Source organism: Anomaloglossus baeobatrachus, chromosome 9 (assembly GCF_048569485.1).
Source record: "Anomaloglossus baeobatrachus isolate aAnoBae1 chromosome 9, aAnoBae1.hap1, whole genome shotgun sequence".
NCBI classification, from domain to species: Eukaryota; Metazoa; Chordata; class Amphibia; order Anura; family Aromobatidae; genus Anomaloglossus; species Anomaloglossus baeobatrachus.
Window position 1 is genome coordinate 58,194,404 of NC_134361.1, and position 7,539 is coordinate 58,201,942.

Consider the following 7,539-nt stretch of genomic DNA (forward strand, 5'->3'; position numbering starts at 1 on the left):
AGTAGTACCATATATCTATATATGGTATATATCTTTACCATGGTGCAATACTGGGGATGATGTAGAAGCTATATTCTTGCTTTATTACCGCTATAGCTTCTCATGAGCCAGATCAGACACCCATACTTTGCACTGACGAGGGGCAATCACCCCGAAACATAGTGTCTGCAAATTAGGATTTATGCCAAATCAGAACCCCTAGTCACATGAAAAAGCTTGTTAAAAAGCCACTTTTGACTTTTAGGATTGCTACTTCCAATAGGTGGCGCTAGAGTTTGTCGCCTTCCTTCCTTATTTAAAACTTTGTGCCCAAATCATTATTGCATTTGTGGGTTTTTTGCCTACTAGCTTGTATTTTTGCCTGTTTTTTATTTGATCCAAATCCTTTTAATTTGCACCTTTTTAATCTATTTTTTGTTTGTTTCTTTTATGTTTTCCAATGTGGGCATGGTTTTTGATTTTCAAAGATTTGGGATGGATTCATCAATTGCAACTTTTTAAAAGTCTCTAAATTTTTGCATAAATGTACTCCAGTCTTCCTTTCCACAGTTATTTTATATAAGCCTGAAATGTTTGCATGATTTTTGCAACATTTTACATGACATGCTACTTTTTGCGGTTTTTACTTCCATTTTTGACTCTCCACCTAATTTACTGCTGGCCTCTAATGTGGGAAGTCCATTTTTATGCACTGGCCTGCACAAAAGTGGTAATCACCCTGGTGTCTGTGTATAGAAGGCCAGAAAGATGGCAGATGAGCATGGAACCTAGGGTACTGGGTATGTGGTGTCACCACCATAAATGGACAGTGTGTGAATGTTCTGACGGGAAACGAAAAGTACAACAGAGTGTGCCCTAACCAATATGTAAGCATAATATCTATACATGAGTATTTTTTATTTTTTTTTTAAATGGAACCGGTCAGGTAAAAAAAACCCCAAACCATTAACCCCTTCACCCCAGCCTGTTTTCACCTTCCTGACCAGGTCAAATTTAAAAATTCTGACCAGTATCACTATGATGTAATAACTCTGGAATGCTTCAAGATATTCCAATGATTCTGAGATTTAGATATGTTGAGATTTATTCATCACTAGAGATATGAGAACTTTCTGGTTCGGAAGCTCCAAACGGACCTTTTTTTCTTTTTCTTTTTTAAAGTCCAATTCGAGAATAGACTTGACCCCCAAATACTAGATACGTCTATGGGGACCCAAACTTGTGTGTTATAAAATGGTGTTCGTAGGGGCTACGGGGCTGCAAAAGGAAGAAATATGGGGATTAGAGCAGGACAGTTATACTTACCGAATCTATGCGCAACTGTCACACTGCTTCTGGGTTCAATAATCTCATGCATATACTCTGCTTCCCCAGCTCTACCCTCTGTGACAGAGTATGTGATTGGTGCAGTTAGACTGCCAGTGTCTGTGATTGGTTGTGGAGTGTTAAAAAAAAAAATAACTGTAAAAAACTATGTAGGTTCCCGTTTATTAATAACCAGTGCAAATAATACAGATGGCTACAGTCTGCAGCCCCCAGCTGTGTCCGTTATCTTGGTTGTGTATCAAAATACAAGGGACCCCATGCAGCTTTTTAAAAATTAATTTAAATAAATTTTAAAAACCGGCGTGCGGTCCCCCCATTTTGATATCCAGCTGAGATAAAGCGGACAGCTGGGGGCTGGTATTTTCAGCCGGAGGAGGCCCATAGTTGTTGGGCCCGCCAAACTAAAAATAGCAGTCCACAGTTGTCCCAGAATTGTCACATCCATTAGATGAGCCAATCCTAGCGCTTAACTGGCTCATACTGATTGCTCTGGAGCGGTTGCAATCGGGGTAATATCATAACTGTGATTTGTCAAAAAGAAAAAAAAAAACAAAAAACAAACACAGCTGTCATCAATCCTGCAGTTAGTAAGGCGAGGGGTCTATGAGAGCGCCCATTACTAACCCTGTAGGTCAAAAGAAATAAACCACAGAAAAATCCTTTTTTATAAACAAAGAAAACACCCTCATTTTTATTAATCCCCCAAATACCCCTGGAGGTCAGACGAAATCCACATGAGGTTTCACGATGATCCTGGCTGTGCTACATCTGAGGTTGCGGTACGCAGTCAGATTAGAAAACCGATCATTGCAGTGTCAGGGACACTCTGACGGAGCAGCAACTGTGACATCACTGAGTTCACCTGATGTTACAGCATACAGTTAGGTCCAGAAATATTTGGACAGTGACACAATTTTCGCGAGTTGGGCTCTGCATGCCACCACATTGGATTTGAAATGAAACCTCTACAACAGAATTCAAGTGCAGATTGTAACGTTTAATTTGAAGGTTTCAACAAAAATATCTGATAGAAATTGTAGGAATTGTACACATTTCTTTACAAACACTCCACATTTTAGGAGGTCAAAAGTAATTGGACAAATAAACCAAACCCAAACAAAATATTTTTATTTTCAATATTTTGTTGCGAATCCTTTGGGGGCAATCACTGCCTTAAGTCTGGAACCCATGGACATCACCAAACGCTGGGTTTCCTCCTTCTTAATGCTTTGCCAGGCCTTTACAGCCGCAGCCTTCAGGTCTTGCTTGTTTGTGGGTCTTTCCGTCTTAAGTCTGGATTTGAGCAAGTGAAATGCATGCTCAATTGGGTTAAGATCTGGTGATTGACTTGGCCATTGCAGAATGTTCCACTTTTTTGCACTCATGAACTCCTGGGTAGCTTTGGCTGTATGCTTGGGGTCATTGTCCATCTGTACTATGAAGCGCCGTCCGATCAACTTTGCGGCATTTGGCTGAATCTGGGCTGAAAGTATATCCCAGTACACTTCAGAATTCATCCGGCTACTCTTGTCTGCTGTTATGTCATCAATAAACACAAGTGACCCAGTGCCATTGAAAGCCATGCATGCCCATGCCATCACGTTGCCTCCACCATGTTTTACAGAGGATGTGGTGTGCCTTGGATCATGTGCCGTTCCCTTTCTTCTCCAAACTTTTTTCTTCCCATCATTCTGGTACAGGTTGATCTTTGTCTCATCTGTCCATAGAATACTTTTCCAGAACTGAGCTGGCTTCATGAGGTGTTTTTCAGCAAATTTAACTCTGGCCTGTCTATTTTTGGAATTGATGAATGGTTTGCATCTAGATGTGAACCCTTTGTATTTACTTTCATGGAGTCTTCTCTTTACTGTTGACTTAGAGACAGATACACCTACATCACTGAGAGTGTTCTGGACTTCAGTTGATGTTGTGAACGGGTTCTTCTTCACCAAAGAAAGTATGCGGCGATCATCCACCACTGTTGTCATCCGTGGACGCCCAGGCCTTTTTGAGTTCCCAAGCTCACCAGTCAATTCCTTTTTTCTCAGAATGTACCAGACTGTTGATTTTGCTACTCCAAGCATGTCTGCTATCTCTCTGATGGATTTTTTCTTTTTTTTCAGCCTCAGCATGTTCTGCTTCACCTCAATTGAGAGTCCCTTAGACCACATGTTGTCTGGTCACAGCAACAGCTTCCAAATGCAAAACCACACACCTGTAATCAACCCCAGACCTTTTAACTACTTCATTGATTACAGGTTAACGAGGGAGACGCCTTCAGAGTTAATTGCAGCCCTTAGAGTCCCTTGTCCAATTACTTTTGGTCCCTTGAAAAAGAGGAGGCTATGCATTACAGAGCTATGATTCCTAAACCCTTTCTCCGATTTGGATGTGAAAACTCTCAAATTGCAGCTGGGAGTGTGCACTTTCAGCCCATATTATATATATAATTGTATTTCTGAACATGTTTTTGTAAACAGCTAAAATAACAAAACTTGTGTCACTGTCCAAATATTTCTGGCCCTGACTGTAGGTTCCCACAGTACCCCAAGCTGTGACCTCAGGTGAACTGACCTCTGGTTATCTCCTTGAACTTAGTGACTTATCCTCAGGTAATGTCAATGAGAGATTACCAGATTAGACTATGTTCACACGTTACGTATTTGGTTGCAAACATATCTGCACCAAATCTGCATCTCCTGGAAAAAAAAAATGGACCAATAACATGATGCGGTTTTGATGCGTTTTGGGTTTTTTTTTCTGCCAGATGCAGATTTGGTGCAGACATGCCTGCAACCAAATACTCAATGTGTATACATCGCCTAAACCGGTAATCCGGCATTGAGTTCTATTACTGCACCTGACGCGAGGTCAGTTCACCTGAGGTCACAGCTGGGGTAGTGGGAACCTCTGGCTGAGACCTTAGGTGAACTAAATTATGTCATCTCTCACAGCAGTAGCTCCATCAGTGTATCCCTAATGCCACAGTGATTCGTTACGTTTTCTAATGTCACTGTGCACTGCGACCTCGGGATGCAGCAGAGCTGGGATCGTCGTGGGACCTTGTGTGGATTACTTCGGACCTACAGGAGTGTTTTGGGGGTTAATAAATTGAAGAAGTGTTTTTTTTAAATAAAAGGATTTTCTCTGTCTGTTGTGTTTATTTCTTTTGACTTACAAGGGTAGTAATGGGGGGGTCTCAACTACATGTTTAGTTCTAAAATTTTTATAAGGGCTGATAGAAAAAAAATGGATCCCAGTTTGTGTGTGCAATTTCTCCTGAGTGTGTCGATACCCTACATGTAATCGGGAACTACTTTTCCTGTGCCATGGCACATTGGCAGAGCCCCTGAGGTGCCAGAACAGCAGAACCCCCCCCCCCAGTAAGTGACCCAATTTTACAAATTACACTTCAATAAATTCATCCATGGATACAGTGATCAGATAGACACCACAGGTGTGTCACAGAACTTTATATGATTAGGCAGCAAAGAAAAAATAATTACATTTTTACCACAAAAACGTTGTCTTAGCCAAGATTTTACATTTTCACATGAAGGAAATGCTAAAAATTGCACCAAATTTTGTCAGATATGATCCCATTCTGTAATGTCTGCATATTCTTGTGTTGTCCCCTGCACAGGAGAGGTGGTATGATCAGACCATGTCCCTGTACAGTAAGACACGGCCATTACACAGTACACAGTAGGGACACATATATAAGATCTCCGCACAGGTACAATACTGTTCAAGTCCCCTGCAGAGCAGGAGGTCACTCAAGGTGCATGGTAAGGGATTACAACAGTGCTCACTATGCACAATGCTACAGCTGCCTGCACTGACTGGAAGCCAGCGGCTGCAGGGAGAACATAACATTTTCTCACTGTTGCTGCATTTCCGTTTAGAAAGACGAATATCTTCTAAAAGATATTCACCTGCAGATTACCATTGTGTTTTTTTCTTTTTTGCCGACACGTTAATATTAAGATACAGAGATGTGTGTCGGAGTCTGCAATTCTTGGTTCACGAGATGTGTCTAAAATAGTTACGCTGTACCGATTACTTCCTGAAGCAATTTCTCAAAATTAGACAAATTATCGTTTCATTGGAATATTATGTAATAAATGAGTAATTTTAGCCAAGATGCAACACCGAAAATGATTTAAAGCATGATTTCAGTACAAAGTCATGAAAGAAGCATTTATAATGTCAGCAGTGTCATAGCTTCTACCTCCAACTGAGCGTCTCAAGCCAACAAAAGCATAAACAAAGAAAGAAAAACCACCACACAGGAAGAAAATGTATTTCCGTTTATTTAATTCGATCTGTTGGAGCATAATGTCCAGATGTTTAATATGCCAGGAACGTTTGACAGTAAAAACAGATTGTACAACATGCACATTATAACTGAAAAAGACATAACCTAAACAATGAAATGCCAAAATAAATGGGAATATGCAACAATCTGTACTATCTTCTTAATCTCTTATTTTTTTTTATATATATATGCATTGACTGTACACATAAAAACACACATTTCCTTTTAAAATAACTCGTTTTGTCCAACTGAAAGTAGAATTTCTGATATATTCAATATTCAACTGGTTAGGCTCCCTAATAACTCGAGTATAAAGAGTAAAAAAAAAAAACCACAAACCTACATTCTTGAATTTGGCAATATACCAAATTTTTATATTTTATTTATGCTCATTTAGTCATAATCCACTTCTACAGACAGTTTCATTTACTTAAAGAGTACCAACCACCAAGATTTTACTATATAAAATAACTGCCCTGCCATACTGGCACTAGGATGCTGTACCCAAGCATACATTCTGTTGAAAGATCGGATGCTTAGTTGCTGAAGAATCTTTAATCAATGTTGCAGAAATGCACTGCACCTTTGCTTGGCGTCTGCATCGAGTGCCGGCCTTTGTGAGTATTGCATACCCCCTTTTCTTTATTTAAATATTGTGCCACCTCCACCATTGTTATTGTTGGCGGTGCGTGTCCATTGCCACAGTAATTAGGTCTTCATTAAAATGGCGCGCATGCACATATCGCAATCTCCGATGCCATTTCATTGAAGACATTGTGAAAACGACTCAGTGGCATCAATTCGTGCACAGATTTTTTTTATTTATTTTTTTTTTTTAACATCTGTGCATGCACCTCTGCCACTCAGTCTTCACTGCAGTGTTAAAATAAATAAAAAATGGCACCGGAGATGTTAGTAATTAATGTATTCATTAAAATGGTGCCACAGTCCGCACATGCCAAACCGCGATCTCTGGTGCCACATTATTGAAGACACTGTGGAGAAGAAGAGGACTATGACCGGCATTGGCGCATGCGCAATTTTCTTTTTTTTTTTTTTACATCGGTGCATGCGCCTCTGTAGCTCATACTTCTCACTGCATTGGCTTCAATAAAATAAAATGGAGCTGAAGATCGTGGTACGCGCATGCGCGGATTCCAGTGCCATTTCAATGAAGACATAACTACTGCGGCAATGCGCATGCGCCACCAACAGCAGCAATGGTGATAATGTAAAAATTCCAAAATTTGATCAGCTCACCTCAGCCAGAAAGAATCTCTCCGCACGGATCCTGGGGAGTAGACCAGGGGGTATGGGTTGTTTTTTTAACAAGAAAAAAAAAATAAAGTCTTGGATGTTTTAGAATCTACATTGCTGTATTTCTTTCTGCCTTTACAACAGCAGCAATGGTGGGACAATATTTAAAATAAAGGGGTCATGCAATACAAGACACAGGAGGACCCAACCCACAAACGCCCGTCCCCGATGCACACGTCAATCAAAGTCCAGTGCATTTCTGCATCTTTGATTACAGATATTTAAATCAACCAAGCATCCGATCTTTCTACAACAAGTATGCCTGGATTCAGCATCCTAGTCCTAGTATGGTTCTGCCTTTACTTCATATAGCAAAATCTTGGTGGTTGGTTCCCTTTAAATCGGAGAGAGAAAAAAAATACATTTGACCTCAACAACCATTTGTCATTAACCAGTTCATTAGAATTACATCCGAAATATCGGGGAAACATTACAAACTTCCAGATTTGATAACACAACCCAAATATACTTACACATAGCTCAAATAATTTAGATCGTACCAGTCCTTTACCAAAACACCACAAACTTCTTGGCACATATACTCTGCTTCCAATAAACCTAAATACTTACAAAACTCT